The sequence below is a fragment of the Rattus norvegicus genome, chromosome 9 (genome assembly GCF_021556685.1).
Source record: "Rattus norvegicus strain SHRSP/BbbUtx chromosome 9, alternate assembly SHRSP_T2T, whole genome shotgun sequence".
Lineage (NCBI taxonomy): Eukaryota > Metazoa > Chordata > Mammalia > Rodentia > Muridae > Rattus > Rattus norvegicus.
This window is the reverse complement of record NC_141542.1, coordinates 109,729,513-109,750,594: the sequence shown is the minus strand read 5'-3', so window position 1 is coordinate 109,750,594 and position 21,082 is coordinate 109,729,513. Positions and strand designations below refer to the sequence as shown.

The following is a 21,082-nucleotide window of genomic DNA, read 5'->3' as shown; positions in this document are numbered from 1 at the left end:
GAAAACAAAACTGTAAAAGGAGAATTTGACGATATGAAGGAGAACGTGGCCAGAGGCAGAAACATCTTGGAGAGTCCAGAATGAACGCGACCTGAGCGAGGCCATAGGAGGAGATGGGTGTCATCGGCCGGAGCCAGGAAACAAGGAGGCGAGGACGGTAAACGGTAAATGAGGATGTAAAACGACGAGTGTAGCCAGAATGGCTGGATTCTACAGGGGAGGGCAGCTGGAGGGAAGGACAGCCCAACCCACGTGCTGGGTAAGGAACAGGGTATACCAGTCACACCCTGTAACAGGTAAGCACTGAGGGATGCTGGGAGAACCTGGGGGCAAGGTTGATCTTGATAAGTTAATAGGTCAGGAAACTATCTACACACTCAAATAGAATAACGGCCAAAATAACCTGGCCAAAGAAATAGGGAGAAGTAGAATCTGCCTGTTTCCAACTTTTGATTGATTCTTTGTGAACCAATGCACTCCCATCCCACTCATCTCCCCATCCCTTCCTATCTACCCTCTGCCTTGCAACCCCCCTAAAAGAAAGTAAAGAATAAAATAAATACATAGGTAAACCATCTTGTTATGGAAGCTGCAGTATGTCACCATGTGTCATACTCTATACCCTTTTGTCCACACATCTTCACCTGCAAATGTTCACTGTAATGACTCTGGTCTTGTTCGAGGCCTCTGGCTTCTGGTACCCTCTAACTATACTGGTACCTTCTGGTACCCTCTAACTATACTGGTACCTCACCGGTGCTCTTATCGTTGCCCTGTGTCATGGAGGTTCTGCAGCTTTGGATCTGCAGGACCAGCCCTTTCACATGCCCCAGCCATTCACAGATGGGCCAACTCAAATCCCCAGACCTGGGTCTGCATGCTAGCTGAGTTAGTCAGCCCTATAGCTCTTCTGTACCCACACGGCCAGTACCAGCTCTCCAGCACTCCCAGCTAGTTTACCCAATGCCTTAGCTGGCAAGGGGTGGGGCCAGCTCTCCTACTATCAAGTCTACAAGGCTGGCTCTGCCCAGGCAAGGTGCAGGCCGGTTCTCCATAGTGTCACAGCAAGCGAGGAGTGAGGACAGTTCTCCATAGTGTCACAGCAAGCGAGGGGTGAAGACAGCTCTCCTGAGTGTCACAGTAGGCAAGGGGTGGGGAGAGCTCTCCAGAGTGTTACAGGAGGCAAGGGGTGGGGCCAGCTCATCCACTTTCATGAACTTGGGGTCAGATGCAGCAGGTGGTGAGGAGTGGACAAGGTGAGGAGACACATCTCTCCTGTGCCCATGCCACCTCATGGCAGAAGAATGGTGGGGCCAGCTCTCCCATGCTCATGCCCTCCAGGATAAGCAGAATATTTATAGCATGAATTGACCTTCTGAATCTATAGTTTATTTCATATGGCCAATAGATTTCTAATTTTGCCCAATTTATTGAAGGGTGTTTTTCTCTTAGTTCAAATTTAGTGGGAGAAATTTTGACTTAAAAGAGCAATGAAAACATCTTTATCATCCACAGTAATTAAAGGGAAATTATTTTTTATTCAAATGCTGGGAACTCGACGGGGGAAAAGAAACCATTGGAATCGGAGACATCCTCCATCAATGTCAATTTGGGAGTGCCAATTAAATGTAAGTAGCAGTAATGTGCTTTTCATGCTTACAAGATACAAAGTTGACATGTCATCATCACAGACCTTAGTAAAACGCATTTTCTCAGGATGGTGTCTACCAAATCAGTCAGGTTATTTCCAAGCTGAGACAGTAAGGACAAAGGTAACGCAAGAATCAAAATGACTTGATAAGGGCTCACCTTTATTGATCGGCATCAACCAAAATAGAACATCTATTAAGAGTGTCAGTGAAACAACAGGGAAACAAATCAGCTGCTCAGACACCAGACACCAGCCTCCCACAGCAGATGAGAACAAACATGGAGACCCACAGCTAGACATTATACAGAAAATGACAGATCTTAGACCATCTAGCCCCAAACATTTGAGGTCTCCATCAAATCCCTCCCTTCGGCTCTCAGGGAGCCCCACTGAGAGGAGGTGTAAAGAGTGGAAAAGCCAGAGGGGAAGGACACCAGGCAGACAAGGCCCACTAAATGAACATGAGCCATGCACACACGGAGTCTCAGAGAGGCAGCGAGCACAGGGCCTGCATGGAGCTGCACCATATTGGGGTCCTAGAGCTGAAAGGAGAAGTAGATACATTTCTACATGACCCCATCTTAAACCCAGAAGTGATTCCAAGTTCATAACCACTTGCAAATGAAACATTAGTGTCCTCCAAAGGAGCCTCACAGCCAGCAGCCGACAACCAACAGAAATGAACTCAACGGCATCCTCAGAGGTTGCTTGTCTCATAATGTCACATCAGGGCTTTTCCTTCTCCTTCTGTTTCTAATTTTTTTCTTCTCTCTCTTTTACCCTACAGGTCCTTTGAGTATATATTATGGCTTCCAGTTTAGTGGGTTTTTTTATGGGACTCCTGAGTGTATGAATGAATGATATCTCTGTTTCTTGTGCCTTTCCTTGGGCTCTTTTCCTTCTATTTGGTTTGCCCACTCCAGTTGGGGGGGGGGTTGTTTTGTCTTACTATGTTTCAGGTTGTGGTGTTTTGTTTTGCTATCCCTGGGAAGCCTGTTTGCTCTCTGATGAGAGGTGAAGGGGAGTGGATATGGCTGGGAGGAGAGGTGGGGTGGAATTGGAAAGAGTGAAAGGAGGGAGAGAAAAACACAACCAGAATGCATTATGGGAAAGAAAAGTCTATTTTCAATAAGAGGGGGAAAGGACTGTCAGTGAGAAAAGGCTGAATCCCATACAGAACTGTTAACTGTTTCCACAGGTTTGATTAGGCAGTTAGAGCTAGGGAAGACTTAAGATTTTTCTTAAAAGTCGTATAGAAACCTGCTGCTGTAGAAGCAATCCTAAAATATATGCATACACATTTTTTTTATTTACTTCTTTATTGGACAACTGGAGAACACAAACACAATTATTAAATGTTTATTTGACAGGACAAGAAGTGACAAATATGAATAACCAACTTGAGCAAATCCCACAGACATGCCTAGAAGGCAAACAGAAGGACTGAAGTGTGCAAATAGTGCTGCATATTTCTTAGAACCACGCACACACACACATGCCAGTTTATTATGTGCTGAATGTATTTATAATGTACTGCTGAACAGTCATCAACTTTCAGAAAGCGGTTAAGTGAGATAGTAGCGGAGAGAAATGCAAGTAAGGAGGATTACACCAAGGATAAGACTTTCTGGGTAATACTGTCCCACTCACGCAGCCATCCACCCATGAGTCTCTGTCTCTGTCCCTCTCTGTGAGGAGTGAGCCTACGGCCTTCTGTGTGCTGAGCACACAGTGTACCACTGAGTCTCACCCCTAAACCCTGATTCCTTATTTGATAATCTTAGTGCTGGTACGGTGTTCATTTCATTATCACAACTTTTTGCATCTCAGAAATACTTTGTGACAAATGCAAAATATTACCTGTATGGAAGAAAGGATTTTTGAATGTTTTCACAACGAAGAAATGATGAATGTTTGAGGAAGTAGGTTATTTCCCCATTTGAACATTACAAAACATGCATGGATCCAAGCATCTTCTGGCACATTGAAAACAGTGAGATTTTATACTGTTATGAATGGATTTAAAGCAAACACACAAACTAGGCGGCTGGAGAGATGGCTCAGCAGTCAAGAGCTTGGTCTTGCAGAAGTTCATATCCCAGTACCTATAGAGAACAGCTGAAAAATCCAAGGGAATGGTTAATCCCTTCGAGCCTCTGTGGGTTCCCAAACAATTGTTTGCACACACAGACACAGACATACACACACAAGCACACACACAGATTTTAAAAAGTATTTTTTTAAAAAATGGAAGACTGTGGGTGAATGCAACTGAATGATATTATGTACAGGTCCAGGGTTTGACATGAAAAAAATTAAATTAAAATATGATGCAGCTAATGCATACACATTTATAAAGAGGGTTAAAATGGAGATCCCCTAAGACATGGAGAAAGTACCCGTACTAGACACCACAGGCTACCAAATAAAAAGCCAGTACTCAGAATGGCCTTTTCCAGTCATTTCCGAGGAACAACTCAGAAATGCCTGATCATTATAGGCTCTTGTCAGTGTTCCTGACTGTCCTCATGTTGTGCTTGACAACATGACACGATTTCTGAAGACACCTTATACTTGAATCATAGACATACAGAAGTAAAGATGATACTGACTGGGACGCTTCATCGTTGACAGCGACTTTTCATGGTGTTGAAAACTACATCACACATTACCAGAAGAGAAAAGTAAACACTCTTCCCCAGCTATGAACCCTGCAAGTTGCAATAAGGACCAGTCTCACAAGACATGCGCACTGGTACAATTGTGGAGTGACTGTCAAGAGAAAAAAACCAACCACCTGAAGCCTGGACTTAATATTGTTCCATAAGATAAAACCCATACTTGGTACTATTACTGGGGTCAAGAACCTTGGCTATGCATGTCATGGGCTTTATGGGAAAACCGACTGCTGTCATTCTGATGAATGGATATCATGTTCATAGATTAGTGCGTCTCTCAGCCCTCATCAGAAAAAGCTGCTTTCTACAGTAGATGATGATTAACACAGAGACCCACATTTGATCGAGGTGCAGAGAACAAAGAACTGAAGAATTCTCAGCCCTAAGTGGACTCTCTGTGTGTGTGTGTGTGTGTGTGTGTGTGTGTGTGTGTGTGTACACTCACATACTTCCCAAAGCTCGTAGAACTGTAGAAGAGGAGGAAGGACTATAACAGCCAGAAGTGGTAATTAACTACAATTAAACAGTGTTTGCAGACACAACAAGGAAGTTGTTCGTGAGAGCTCATGAGAGTCGGTTCTCTTTTAGGGTATGCCTCTAGTAGGTTGACTATACCTGTGCTCTAATGGATGGCCACACATCCAACATTATATGGGCAGCACAAATTGAACTTGGTGAGCTATTAAAAAAATAGATTGGAATATTATCATACAAAGTTCTCAAGTAATAAGAGGGAAAAGTCTGCTCTGCAGTTGTCCCCTTAGCACATGACAAATCAGATATTTAGTGAAATCGTGGACAAGAAGGCAATTTTCCTCAAGTACTTTGGAATTTAGAAAAGCCCAAAATAATATAATAAATTGGGCCATTTAAGTGATGCAGCCAAGCATGACGGCCTGAATTCAATCCCCTGAACCCAAAGGGTAGACTGAGATAACCCACACAAATTGTTCTCTCTCTCTCTCTCTCTCTCTCTCTCTCTCTCTCTCTCTCTCTCTCTCTCTCACACACACACACACACACACACACACACACACACACACACACACACCTATACAAATACACAAAAAAATTTGGGTGTGGCAGTGCATGCCTTTAACAGTACTCGGGAGATAAAGGCAGGTGAAAAATCTGTGAATTCAAGGTCAGGGTGGCTACCTAGTGAGTTCTAGGACAGCCAGGGCTACATAGAGAAAGCGTATCTCAAAACAAACCAACAAGCAAACAAAATAAATTGCCATGCTGTCACGGAAGGCCACACAACCAAAAATAATTGGGTGAGAAAAATTGACCTTAATGGGAGTTTTAAAAAGACACAACTGGACGGTGACGTGAAAGGGAATAGATATAGGAAGAGTTGGGTGGCCCATATTTACTACACTGAATTGTTAAATAACTAAAAGGATATCATTAATATTTTTCTTTGGATTTTGATGCTAGGTTGTAGCTAGGAAGAGCCAAAAGACGGCAAGCAGATGAAAAGCTCTTCTCATTGGGTCTTTCTAAGGGATTTTATACTTCTGCAGACGGAAATTTTCCTGCACAATTGGAAATGCAAATGCACACAGCTCATGGAACCAGAGAAGAAAGCTAACCACGAACCCAGATACAAACCCTCTGGTCCACAATGGTGACCTGTCTGCATGCACAAAAGTTGTGGCAGTAACTGTGATGGCTTCCATGGCTCTCAACTTGACTACATCTGGACTTAAAACCCAAGTGGCTGGGCATACCTGCGAGGGAATTTTCCTTAGTTAAATAATTTAATTGAATGAAGTAGGGGGGAAATGAAGTAGAAAGGCCCACTTCTCTTTTATTTCGTTGATTATTTATTTACTTTGCATCCTCGTCACAGCTTCCCGACTCCCTCCTCTACTCCCAGTTCCTTCCTCTCCCGTCACCTCGTCCATCCAACCCCCTCCATTCTTCTTCTCAAAAAAAGAGGAGACCTCCCATGGCTATCAACCAGCCTTGGCATAATGAGTTGCAGTAAGACTAGGCACATTTCCTATTGAAGCTAGACAAGACAGCCCAGTTAGGGAAAAGGGGATCCAAAGGCAGGCAATGCAGTCAGCGAGACAGCCCCTTCTCCTACTTTAGGAGTCCCACATGAAGGCCCAGTTGCACAACTGTTACACATATGCAGAGGGCCTGGGTCTATCCCTGCATGGTCTCTGGTTGGCAGTTCAGTCCCTACAAGCTCCTATAGACTCAAGTTAGTTGATTCAGCTTTTCTTGTGGTATCCTTGACGTCTCTGGCTCCTTTAATTTTTCCTCACCTTCTTCTACAAGATCCCCCCAAGTCCCACTTAATGTTTGGATGCCTGTCCCTCCATCGGTGTCCCTTAGTTGCTGAGTGAAGTCTCTCTAATGACAGTTATACTAGACTCTTGTCTGCAAGTATAGCAGAATATAAACAGTGTCAGAGGTGGGCTCCCCCTCATGGCATGGGTCTTAAGCTGGGCCAGTCTTTGGCCCTTCCCTCTATTTCTGCTCCATCTTTTACTCCTGAACGTCTTGTAGGCAGGACAAACTGTGGGTCTATGGTTTTGTGGTTAGGTTGGTGTCCCAATCCCTCCATTGGCAGTCTTGCCTGATTACAGGAGATGCTCAACAATGCTTAGGTGGTCGAAAACCTGCACCTGAATAGCACATGCAATATCTCTATGACACTGCTAATGAGATACTATTTCTCTGCTAACTGAACATAGAGGTAAAATTACCACTAACATTCTGCTATGCACATAGACCAGTGTCTTATTCAGCCATTGTCCGAGAAATGTCTTCCTACAATACCTGGGAACTAATACCAAAACCAAAGACTGGAGAATGTAGAGAGAATGAGGGACCTTGGAATACTCAGTCCTAAATAGATGTCTTCATCAAAACCCTCCCCTCAGCATTCAGGGAACTATGCAGAAGAGGAAGTAGAAAGGTAGTAAGAGCCAATGAAAATAGAAGACACCAAGGAGATGGTGTCCTCCAGACACAACAGGATTGCTACACATATGAACTCACAGAGACTGTGGCAGCATGCACAACGCCTTCCCAGGTCCAAGCCAGATGGGCTCTGGTGCAGAGAGGGGCACTGGACATGAGCCCCATCCCTAACCCGGAAGCTATCTATTACCTGTGTGCATGTACGCATAGACACAGACAAATAAATGGATGACCATTCCTTTTTAATGCTTGTAATAGAGATAAACTATGTGTGTTTCATATTTCTTTGTCCTGGGTTCCAAACATTACAAAGCAAAAGCAGGGGTGGGGGGTGGCTATGTGGTTCACACCACTTGCTGCTCTTCCAGGTGGCCCAAGTTCTATTCCCAGTACCCATCAGGCTGCTCACAAATGTCACTCCAGCTCCAAGAGCTCTGATGCCCTATTCTGACCTCCACAGGCACAGACAGACAGACAAGACAGATGGATGGACAGACAGACAGACAGACAGACAGACAGAAATATCTTTTTCTTTTCAGAGAAAGTATTCCTTACCAGGTGTCACAGCTCACACCTGTAATTCCAGCACTTGGGCTGCCAAAGGAGGACAGTTCTGACTTCAGGGCTAGCCTGAGCTAATAATAAGTTGTAGGCAAGTTTGCACTGCAGAATCAGCCTTTGTCTTGAAACAAACAACCAAAAAAAATTAGCTGTTAAAGTGATATTTTGCCAGAAATTATTGAGAATTTATTAGTTTTCAATCATCAGTGAAATTTAAAGGACTCCTTCCTAAATAAAATGTATGTTCATGGAGAAAATTATTTCTAACTTGTGTTAATATCTCAGAGTTAAACTAAGACCATTTATGAATTACTAATTAAAAATAGAGTTGGGGTTGGGGATTTAGCTCAGTGGTAGAGCGCTTACCTAGCAAGCGCAAGGCTCTGGGTTTGGTCCCCAGCTCTGAAAAAAAGGAAAAAAAAATAGAGTTAAATCAAATTGCCGGGTTGGGACATTTTACTGAGCGATTGGTAATTGCGGTTTAGTAACAATGAGAGCAAAGTCCTTCATAGTAACATCTACAAAGTAACCAGAATTGCACTCCGTGCCCCAGAAGAAGAAAAAAGTCCAGCTTGCTTCTGTTAATGAAGCACTTACTAAATTTTATATCACTTGTCATTAAAATAAATTCTTATCTTTCCTGCCATGTAAGTGAATTACACTGATGACGCTAAGCCTTATTTCCCGATAAGGAATGGTATTTGCTATAAGTTGAAAGTGTATAAACATTGGAAGATTTAGCCTAAATGCAGCAGACCAAACTTACCGGAGTCTTCCTGGAGGTCAGCCAAACACTAAAAGCCCCATATGGCCTGATGGTTATCTACCATCCAGAGGCACAATTGTGCAAACCTCAAGAGAATGGGCTCCCCCGATTGGGTGACCTGGTTTCTCCTTAGGCTAACAATTTTCTCAATTGCTAGGCAAGGCCTTTAGCCCATATGCTGAAAGTTTTCCTTCAAATAACATAGGAATCAAACTCTGAAATGTTTGACACTGACCGAGGAGCTGTTTAAAAGCCTCTGCAACTATAACACGAAAATATATCATTGAATCTGAATTGTGCATTTACATTTTTTCTATCTCAATACATCATATTGCATATCTCCCTAGCTGATTTATTTTACTTATTAAATTAAATCAGTTGTCTCCTGGGCACCGTTACAGCTTCGGGAACTACATGCCATAACAACTCTTTGTCTCTGGCGGGACTTTTGACATTTCTCTAATAGTGCGAGTAAATGCCACTAGATGGTGGAGGGCCTGCCTTTAGGTCTGCAAGATGTAAATTTGTTTTTATTAGTGCACACAAAACAGATGAGCCAAAACTGTAAGCCGTTCAACCAGCTTGAAATCTTTCATAAAATTCAAACCTTCTGTGCTCTAATATTGGAGTGCTTATATATCTAACTAAACAAATATTTGGACACTAACCTAAATTATTAAGAACTAGTGGAAATGTACAATACAGTGCTTGAACCCTGGGTGGAATAAGCAAGTGTGGGCTGCAAACTAAATCAAGTTTGCGGCCTATTTTGATATACTCAGCTAAGAAAGGCGTTCGCATGTGTAAGTGGTTCTGTGGTAGATGGTTATAAGAGCAGCCACACTATCTTTGATTTTGCCTTTTGCCACAGAAACACTAAAACTGTAACTATCTTGCCTTAAATAAAACACTGTGCTGACCCCTGCTGTAAAATATCAGTGTTTTTACTAGGATTCTCTCCTGAACTTATTCAGCAAGACCTATGCCAACTGTGTCCATCCTCACACAGCTAAGCCTGTGGTTCTCCGGATCACTGCAAACCACTGATCTTCTGGCAGAAAACAAAAGCATTCCAAGACTAATTATATTTATATACGTGTGCGTGTGTGTGTGTTACACATACACATGTAATAATTAAATGTATATATATATATTTAAACATTTAGTTATTGTATGTGTAGATGTGTGTGAATATGGTGCACATGTGTGTATACATATATGTATATATATGTATATATACATATACATATATTATACAGTGGCAGAGGCACTTGGCTTCAATAAGCTGGCAGGTGAGAACTGGCTCCTGAAAGTTGTTCCCTGACCTCCATGTGTGCAGCATGGCATGTGTGCACCCATATTCACACACTCCTACATATACAATAACTATATGTATAAAAATAACATATATATATATATAAAACCTAGGCTATCAAAATAGAATTGAACCAGTTACCCACCTAGTTTTGAAAAACAGACACCTTACCTCATTAGGTAGAAGAATTTTCCAAAGGATGTGCCCTTAAAGTGTTGTAACATTTTAATTTTTTTTACATTTTAATTTTTGAATAATATTCTGAGTTACAGAAAAGATGGAGATAGAAAAATTATGTATTGTTAATTCATCAAAGGAAAAATAGAGTTTGAAATCCTATTTGCATCTACGAACGTGTAAATGTGTAACTCTTACAATCACACTGAAACTCCAACGTGCAAAGAGTAAGACATAAGTTTTATATTGGTCATTAAATGTTTTATAGGCAAGTAATCAATACATTTTAAAAATCATAACCTTAAGGAAGGCATTAAAGCACATTATATTTCCAATTCAGAGAATTAAAATGAATAAAGTATATGTATAATGCCATCAAAAGAATCAAAAGTAATCTTGAGCCATACATTAAATAAAATGCCATTTTAATACAGAACCAAAACACAAGGTCATACATTAAGTAAAATGATCACATAGATTAAATCTTTGACACTGATTTTGCTTTTTGATCCATGTCATTTTAATAAAACATGTTGTTTAAAGGTAAAAAAGGGTTAGGCAGAGCCAGGGCATGAGTTTTATACTGTTGCCTGGCAAAGTATTAAAAATAGAACTAAGTTATATGACTCCAGTTTAATAGCCAACAATTTCCTAAGACATATACATTCTAATCAGTTTGCACATAACAAAATGTACCGCTGTTTACAAGTCAAGCAAACTATTTGGGGAGTGGGGTTGATGTGAGAAAAATAAAAAATTATAAAGGAAAACTAACAAAATAAAAATAAAGCCTAAAACATAGACACCACTATGAAAATCCACCAGACTTACTTTAGACACATACTGAAACAGATGAGCTTCCAAAAAGAAATGGCCTTCCGGTCTCCATCTGTGCCCTCTGGCACAGCTTTCAGGACCCAAATTCCGCCCAGAGAGAGCTGGTCTCCCAGGAGTGCTGTACTGACCGAAGAGGGACCTGCCAGGAGACCACGAGGCTCAGGAACGGCGGGGCAACTGGGGACAGGATCCTTCTGGTCTCCATCAGAGCTCCAGAGTTAACCCTGTGAGACAGCTCTCTGCACCCAAATCCCTCCCAGAGAGAGCTGGTCCCCCAGGAGCACAGTCACTCCTAAGTTCACAGGCTCACAGGCCCACAGGAGGGACAGGTTCCAGTCAGAGACAAGACCAACACCAGAGATAACCAGATGGCGAGAGGCAAGCACAAGAACCTAAGCAACAGAAACCGAGGCTACCTGGCATCATCAGAACCCAGTTCTCCCACCACAGCAAGTCCTGGGAAAGGAGTAGACAAAGAAAAGCCAACTGACCTTAGCGCCATCTATGAGATAGTCTGATCTGTACTGACATGAACTAGCCAAGATTGCATACCAAGTACAGTTTCGAACAGAGTTCAGTTTGAATCTTAGAACAGGCTAAGCAGATACAGAATACATCAGTCTGTGTTGACTTCCTCAGCAGACACACACACAGAGCACATGGAAGCAGTTAAAAGAAAAATCTCCCAAGTGATCTCGAATACTTAGCTGATTTTTATTCCCTGTGCCTATAAAACAAATGAGTTGAAAATTACTTGGGAAGGTTGCTCACGCAGGCAAGGAAGTAAACTGTAAAGGACCTTATCAAACTTTAGGGAATTACCAATGGCAGTTTGCGCCCTGCATTCTACTCGTGTGTCCAGGCCTCTCCGTAAGAGCAAGAGTGACCATTAACCACAAAGAAGCGATAGGCTCACCAAGAGAGTGCTGCTCTTAACCTTAACAGAGAATTAAAATAAACACTCCAGTGGAAAACAGCACAGGATAGAAGGAAGGCTGCCACCTTCTGTCCTCCACAGCAATCCTGGTTTCTTTTTTCCCCAAAATAACGATTAAAAAAAAGAGAAAGAAAGAGGTAAGAGAAAAGAAAAGGAAACGGAATCATGTCTCAGACTTCAACAAAGATCTTCCTGGAGTTATTGAAAAATTCCAGATAGCCTCTACTGTAAAAAGAAAAAAAAACAATCTGTTAATGCTACAAATAAAATTCTTAATGTCCAAGATAGTAATTGTCTTTGTTATACAACTATTAGGATTTCATTTAACTACCGTTTTTTTTGTAAATAAAAGAAGGCAATGTCTTGCTTTCCAATTCAAATGGTAAGCTGATGTTGAAGCTTGCCCTGCAGAATGGCCACTCTTTCTTCCTGACCCTGTCTTTTATCTGTATTGAACACATCTGGTTGAGAAACAGCCACTGCAATGAATAACAAGGATTCACATTTCCTGGAGTTCAGCTTTAGTCTTCAATCGGCCACTGATGCCTTTAACCAAGGTGGGTTATGTATCATGGTCGCACATAGCCTAAAAGGGGGCTATATGCTGCATCGTCACCATAGTGTACTAGTAGAAACTGTTCGTTCCATGACTGCCTGTTCACATGGGTAATAACTAAGGTCATGACTGCGGTCACATAAAACCTCTAGAAATAATTAGGTTATCCTATTCAAAACTTAAACTTTAAATAATAAAATACGACATAATTATATGTGGCAACAAAAGAATGAAGACTATGTCTATGTCATCTGTATTCAATTGTCTGCGATCTCCTTTTGTTGTGTTCTAGTGCCTAGAAATAACAAAGTATCGTCTGTAATTTTTAATATTATGATATCTAGATCTGTACCCCAGCTCTTGGCCAACATAGAGTCCAGAGAATCCACTGACCCCTGCAGTGGAACTGCAAAGAACAAAAAGGTCCTTGACCCCTGGAAACACAAGACACTAAAGTGCACTGAAGATCTGAGAACAGAGCAGCCTACAGCATAGCAACACGACCAATGGTTTTACAATCGTCATTGCCCGTGTATTGTTTTGTGCTTGGGGATATTGCCAGGCAATGTTCCTTAAGGTAATATTAAGGACAAAAAAATCCTGGACAACTAAAGATGCTACAGCTACAAAAGCCAATGTTAAACAGCTTCTGGCTATTCTCTGTCGTAGGGGGCAATTTCTTCACACAGTGAAATCTTCACATCGAATGTACAAAGATATCCCTTTCAACCAAATCATACTATTGGTTTTACCAAAGTTGGTTTCAACATTACCATGGTTGTCAATCAATCTGGTTTTGTGATGGGAAAAAAATCTAGAAACTCTGAGCGTATATAAAGACTCTGTTTAAAATCATCTTCAAAGTTCAACTTGCAATAAATAGTCGTTACTAAAGAGGTTCATAATTGTTCAATGTCCTGAGAAAAATCAACAATAAATGTTCAGATATAGAGGAGTCATCTTTATCAACCCCCCCTCCAAAGGCTCAGGGAACATTACAGAAGATGGGACAGAATAGAGATAGAGAGAGAGAGAGAGAGAGAGAGAGAGAGAGAGAGAGAGAGAGAGAGAGAGAGATGGAGAGATATATAGTGATATAGAGATAGATACATAGATAGATGATAGATACATACATACATACATACATAGATGATAGATAGAGATAGAGAGATGGAGAGATAGAGAGAGGGGGAGATATATAGTGATATAGAGATAGATACATAGATAGATTATAGATAGATAGATAGATAGATAGATAGATAGATAGATAGATAGATATAGATTGATAGCAACATAGATACAAAATAGGTAGATGATATATAGGTATAGATTAGATAGATACATAGATGATAGATAGATGATAGTTATAGGTAGATATAGATTGATAGATGATAGATAGATAAATAGAGGTAGATATTATAGAGATAAATAATAGATAGATAGATAGATAGATAGATAGATAGATAGATAGATAGATAGATAGATAGATAGATAGAGGTAGACAGACAGACAAGTAGACAGAGGACTGAGCAGGGTGCTATGAAATGCTATTCTCAGTACATGACCTGGATGTTGAAGACATAAACTCGCAATGGGTATGTTCACCTACACAAGATCAAGCCAGTTAAAAATGCTAGCATGAAAGGTGGAAAAGCCTCTGAGGCTCTTCCTCTTACGGACAAGCTATTGGCTGCTGATGACTACTCAAAGAAGGAGACTCACTCTTCTTTGAGGGTGTGCATTAGCATGTTGTGCGCACTTAGTAGATAGCACCTCATCTCTGAACATATGGGCAGGGCTAGTTGAGCTGTAGATATTTTAAAACCGAAAAGACACTAAATCAGAAAGGAGACTGTTGAGGGAAATCTGGTGGAAGCTGGAAGTGGAAATATGAAGAATATGGGTTAGGTATGGTCAAGATACATTCTATACATGTGTATATGAAATTGACAAAGAATAAAACCTTTCAAAGGCTACCTTAAATGGAAATATAATCATCTCCACAGCCATTGTACCAGATTTGCTTTCTTTTCCCTCCTTTCCTTTACCTTTGAGGCAGGTTCTTGCTATGAAGCTCGAACTAGAGTGGAACTCATGCTCCTCCTGTCTCTACCTACACCGTCCTGGGCTTATAAGCACATACCACCACAACTGGCCAGATCATGTCTTAGTAATTATAGGCTGATGTAAACATAGGACTTACCTACTAATCTCCAATACACACACACAGACATTGGTGGAAGTGCCCTATTGCTGAAGCTACACAACTCATTGAACAAAGCGGAGCGGAGCGGGTGCCTACACAGAGTCTTCACCAGTACTGACTAGTGTTCATGGTTCTATGCACACTACCAGAGAAAGGTAAACACCAACTCATCTGTAACGGTGTAATAGTGAAACAAAAATTGTGGGAGTAACCAACCATCATCTGATTTGGAATTAAGGCCCACTCCACGAGATGGAACCCATGTCCAACATTGATCAGGTGCCCAAGAACCTGAGACTAGGACCTAGAGTAAAACTAAATACTGCTGTTCTGCTAAAAGAATGTAGCCATGAAATGACTTCTAATGGCATTCTGCTATACTCATAGATCAATGCCTTACTCAGCCATCATCAAAAGCTTTCTCCTCATTAAAACCCAGAGACCCACACTGGACAATATGCAGAGATCAAGAGACCTTAGAACATTCAACCCTAAATGTGAGTCTCCATTAAATTCCTCCCCTCTGTGCTAAGAGGACTCTGTAAAAGCAGATGTGGAAAGATCAACAGCAAGTAGGGGTGGAGGACACCAAGAAGACAAGGCCTTGTAGACACAACAGGACCGACACGTATATGAACTCACAGAGACTGTGGTGGCAGGCACAAGCCTACACAGGTCTAAGCCAGATAGGTCCAGCACTGAGAGGGGAAATAGATGCAAGGCCCCCTCACTAACCCAGAAGCTATCTCAAATTGATAACAGTTGGAAAAGGAAAAATTAGTTTTCTCTAACAGAGACTTACTGGATTTACAAACCACAGTTATGAGCACGTCCCATGCCTAGCAATGAACAGCTAACCCAAAATAAACTCAATGGTATTTTTGGAAAGTTTTTGTCTCACAATGCTTTCTCTGAGATTTTTTTTCCTTGCAGATTTTTTGCTTATATATTATGGTTTCCGATTCTGCATGTGTGGGTTTTCTATGTGTGTAAATGTATGTGTGTGTCAGGGTCTGTATGTGTTTCTTGTGCTTTTCCACTGGCTTTCTTTTTGTTTTAAGCCTGTTTGCTCCTATTCTGGTTGGTTTGTTTTTATTATTTAGACGTCTGTTTGCATTCTAATGAGAGGAAAGAAAGAAAGGACGTGGATTTGAGTGGGTGAGGAACTGGAGAGGATCTGGGAGGAGTTGGGAGAGGAGGCACCGTTATCAGAATATATTGTGTGATGAAAATGTATTTTCAATTAAAAAAGAAACAAATAGACAATTTCTATCCCCTCTGCAGGTAGAATAGTGGAAACCTCAATCTTGGAGCTTGTGGGGTATCTGACAGTTTATAGCTTTTTGGTATCTGGAGACAATCTGTCAATAGAAGCTGCTTCCTGTGGTTATAAAAGAGAAAGAAGAAGTTGTATCGGATTTTATTTAAGATGCAAACCTAAAGAGAATGAGAAAGAGTACAGCAGCCAAAGAACGGAAGATAATTTAGAAGTTAAAAGGCAGAAATACAAGGAAAACTGCCCACCAATAACAAAACTTTTCAAACTATGGTCTAGCCAAGCCATCGGTTGCAATAAAGTGAGTGAAACTGGCTTCTGTCACTCACAATACACAAAAGTCTAATGATTGCTCACAGACATACAAGTGTGCATAATCTATTTCTACTGATGCTGAGCTTGTAAAGAGGGAGAAGGTAAGAGGAGGTGTCTTTAAAAGAGGCACTGAGGAGGATCTAAGATAGAAAAATAGCCTTGATCAACACAAAATTTGGAAGATAGTTGTCCTTAAAAGAAAGCCTGGAATCACGAAGGGCTATGTGTGCTAGCCACAAGAACGGTGGCTAGACTCCTGTCACTTTAAGATTATTTATTCCTTTACATTGTGTACTTCATGCCCTTTCCTTTCTGTGGTTGGAGTCGTTACTTAAAGGCTAAAAGCAAAGGTGACAGATGGGTGATGATAAATAGAACAGGCCAATGCAAGCCGAAAGCCCACAGACTGAGGAGCACAGAAAAAGAGGAGGCTAAGAGGCCAGCCTGACTTTATGAACATCCCAGATTCAGGAATTGAACAAATCTGGTACTTCAGAAGGTAGGAGCAAGGGTGAAATTCGAAATTTATTAGGTGGCTATCTATAGAAAAATAGTAGAAGCTAAAGTCCACATCTACCCCAGGAGTCTCATGACTTCCCTGCTTTGCCTATCAGAGGACTAAAGGCTGGCTAAACAAGCTATGGGTCAGAGGGCAAAGCTCGCTGATGATGAGCTTGGACCAGAGCAAGAGCACTAACTGAAGGGAAATCTACTGATCAATCCCCTGCCTCAACTTGACTCCTACATCAGATTCCCATACAAGCAGGAAGATTGGGAGTGCTCTTGGGAAATTTATAGAATGAAAGAAAAACACTGAGACCTGGAGTCAGGGTCTTCAATGAAATGTATGCCCCCTGTCAATCACCCTAGGCACACTCTACTTAAGGAACATAACTCCTACTCAGGTTATAGGCACTGATACTTAACCATTATTATCGGTCTTCAGAGATTTCAGAAAAAATTCCTTCTAAGAGAAAATATTAGTGCAAAGGAAATGCACACACATATACATGCATGCACACACACATATGAATACCTGCACATGCATGCACATACGCATGTACATACACACAGACACATACACATACACATAAACACAGACCTACCTCACAGATTGTGACGCTTAATGCTGGTTGTCAGTTTGATTTAACCTGCAGTTGAGTAAGAAACATGCCTCTCAGAGGGTCCGTGATGACATTTTCTTGAAGGAATAACTGAAGAAGTTAGGTCTCCCTCCAAAATGATGGCACTTCACTGTGGCAGCCCAGAGGTGAGCAGTTATGAGAGAAACACTGTGCTGCTTTGGCTGCCAAAGATGTCTCTGCTGTTCCTGCAGTGGCTCTCGTCTTTTTTTTTAAGTTTAGAATTATTTTAAATTGGATATTATTTGTATTTAAATGTTATCCCCTTCTCCCCCCCCCAACCTTCTCCCCTCTCCTCCTGCCTCTGTGAAGATGCTCCCACTCCCACCAAACCCCACTCCCATCTCAACACCCTGGCACCCTACACTGGGGAAACAAGCCTTCACAGGACCAAGAACCTCTCCTTCTATTGATACCAGACAATGCCATTCTCTACTACATATGCAGATCGAGCCAAGGGTCCCTCCAAGTGTACTCATTGGTTGGTGGTTTACGCCTTGGGAGCTCTGAGTGGTCTGGTTGGTTGATATTGTTGTTCTTCCTATAAGGTTGCAAGCCCCTTCGACTCCTTCAGTCATTTCTCTAACTCCTCCATTGGGGTTCCCTTGCTCAGGACAATGGTTAGCTGCAACCATCCTCATCTGTATCAGTAAGGCTCTGGCAGAGTCTCTCAGGAGACATCCACATCAGGCTCCTGTCAGCATGCACTTCTTGGCATCAATAGTGTCTGGATATGGGATGCCCCCATATCCAATCATAATCAATAGGGCTGCATATGGGATGGATCTCCAGGTGGAGCAGTCTCTGGATGACCTTTCCTTCAGTCCATGCTGGATGCTTTGTTCCTGTATTTCCTCCCATGAATAATTTGTTCCCCCTTTTAAGAAGGACTGAAACATCCACATTTTGGTCTTCCTTTTTCTTGAGCTTCATATGGTCTGTGGAATGTATCTTGGGTATTAAAAGCTTTGGGCTAATATCCACTTGTCAGTGAGTGCATACCATGTGTGTTCTGTTGTGACTGGGTTACCTCACTCAGGATGATATTTTCTAGTTCCATCCATTTGCCTAAGGATTTCATGAAGTTATTGTTTTTATTAGCTGAGTAGTACTCCACTGTGTAACCATTCTGTATCCAGTCCTCTGTTGAGGGACATCTGGGTTCTTTCCAGCTTCTGGCTATTATAAATAAGGCTACTATGAACATAGTGGAGCATGTGCCCTTGTTATATGTTGAAGAATATTTGGGTATATGCCCAGGAGTGATATAGCTGGGTCCTCAGGTAGTACTATGTCCAATTTTCTGAGGAACTGACAGACTGATTTCTAGAGTGCTTGTACCTGCTTGCAATCCCACCAACAATGGAGGAGTGTTCCTCTTTCTTCACATCCTCGCCAGCATCTACTGTCACCTGAGTTTTTAATCTTAGACATTCTGACTGGTGTGAGGTGGAATCTCAGGATTGTTTTGATTTACATTTCCTTGATGACTAAGGATGTTGAACATTTCTTTAGGTGCTTCTCAACCATTTGATATTCCTCAGTTGAGAACTCTTTGTTTAGATCTGTACCCCATTTTTAATAGGATTATTTCGTTCTTTGGTGTCTAATTTCTTGAGTTCTTGGTATATATTAGTATTATCCCTCTATCAGATGTAGGATTGGAAAGATCTTTTCCCATCTGTTGGTTGACATTTTGTCCTATTGACAGTGTCCTTGGCCTTACAGAAGCATTGCAATTTTATGGGGTCCCATTTTTCAATTCTTTATCTTACAGCATAAGTGTTCTGTTCAGGAAATTTTCCTCTGTGCCCTTGCATGTGTTTGAGGAACTTCCCCACTTGCTGTTCTATTAGTTTCAGTGAATCTGTTTTTATGCGGAGGTCTTTGATCCACTTGAACTTGAGCTTTGTACAAGGAAATAAGAATGGGTCGATTTGCATTCTTCTGCATGCTGACCTCTACTAACACCACTTCTTGAAAATGCTCTTTTGATAGACTGAAGCTCCCGGAAGGGGCGGCACAGGTCTCCCTGGTTGCTGCCGCTGCAGAGAGCCCCTGGGCAGCACCCCACGAGCGAACCTGAGCCTCGGGACCACAGGTAAGACCAAACTTTCTGCTGCAAGAAAGCTGCCTGGTGAGCTTGGGACACGGAAGCAGAATTTCTCTAGGAGGCACGGTCTGTGTTTACCGGAAGTCCCACACCCGCGGATCCCGGCCCGCAGCAGCTCTCTGCTCCCAGACCCGGTGAGAGAGAGACCCAACCGCCTGGTCAGGTGGGCACTCCTGAGGCTGCAGAGCGGAAGAGACCACCAACACTGCTCACCCCTGCCCACATCCCTGGCCCAAGAGGAAACTGTATAAGGCCTCTGGGCTCCCGTGGGGGAGGGCCCAGGAGCGGCAGGACTTCTGCGCCTGAGACACCGCCGGAACCTGAAAGAAACAGACCGGATAAACAGTTCTCTGCACCCAAATCCCGTGGGAGGGAGAGCTAAACCTTCAGAGAGGCAGACAAGCCTGGGAAACTAGAAGAGACTGCTCCCTGCACACACATCTCGGACGCCAGAGGAAAAAGCCAAAGACCATCTGGAACCCTGGTGCACTGAAGCTCCCGGAAGGGGCGGCACAGGTCTTCCTGGTTGCTGCCGCTGCAGAGAGCCCCTGGGCAGCACCCCACGAGCGAACCTGAGCCTCGGGACCACAGGTAAGACCAAACTTTCTGCTGCAAGAAAGCTGCCTGGTGAGCTTGGGACACGGAAGCAGAATTTCTCTAGGACCTGGCACGGTCTGTGTTTACCGGAAGTCCCACACCCGCGGATCCCGGCCCGCAGCAGCTCTCTGCTCCCAGACCCGGTGAGAGAGAGACCCAACCGCCTGGTCAGGTGGGCACTCCTGAGGCTGCAGAGCGGAAGAGACCACCAACACTGCTCACCCCTGCCCACATCCCTGGCCCAAGAGGAAACTGTATAAGGCCTCTGGGCTCCCGTGGGGGAGGGCCCAGGAGCGGCAGGACTTCTGCGCCTGAGACACCGCCGGAACCTGAAAGAAACAGACCGGATAAACAGTTCTCTGCACCCAAATCCCGTGGGAGGGAGAGCTAAACCTTCAGAGAGGCAGACAAGCCTGGGAAACCAGAAGAGACTGCTCCCTGCACACACATCTCGGACGCCAGAGGAAAAAGCCAAAGACCATCTGGAACCCTGGTGCACTGAAGCTCCCGGAAGGGGCGGCACAGGTCTTCCTGGTTGCTGCCGCTGCAGAGAGCCCCTGGGCAGCACCCCACGAGCGAACCTGAGCCTCGGGACCACAGGTAAGACCAAATTTTCTGCTGCAAGAAAGCTGCCTGGTGAACTCAAGACACAGGCCCACAAGAACAGCTGAAGACCTGTAGAGAGGAAAAACTACACGCCGGAAAGCAGAACACACTGTCCCCATAACTGACTGAAAGAGAGGAAAACAGGTCTACAGCACTCCTGACACACAGGCTTATAGGTCAGTCTAGCCACTGTCAGAAATAGCAGAACAAAGTAACACTAGAGATAATCTGATGGCGAGAGGCAAGCGCAGGAACCCAAGCAACAGAAACCAAGACTGCATACCATCATCGGAGCCCAATTCTCCCGCCAAAACAAACATGGAATATCCAAACACACCAGAAAAGCAAGATCTAGTTTCAAAATCATATTTGATCATGATGCTGGAGGACTTCAAGAAAGACATGAACA

The 21,082-nt window shown here is 42.8% G+C and overlaps 1 long non-coding RNA gene across 1 annotated transcript in view; it reads right to left on the bottom strand.

Annotated features, from left to right (window-relative positions):
* Window positions 1-1,520: 1,520 nt before the first annotated feature.
* The window catches only part of LOC148003858 (uncharacterized), a 167,546-nt gene continuing 147,984 nt past the window's right edge, over window positions 1,521-21,082 (bottom strand). Inside the window, exons 3-6 of the long non-coding RNA XR_015629761.1 lie at window positions 10,920-11,064; window positions 8,197-8,232; window positions 7,825-7,951; window positions 1,521-3,769 (exon numbers count right to left, since the gene is read on the bottom strand). This is a non-coding gene — a long non-coding RNA (uncharacterized LOC148003858). The remainder of the gene's footprint in view (window positions 3,770-7,824; window positions 7,952-8,196; window positions 8,233-10,919; window positions 11,065-21,082) is intronic.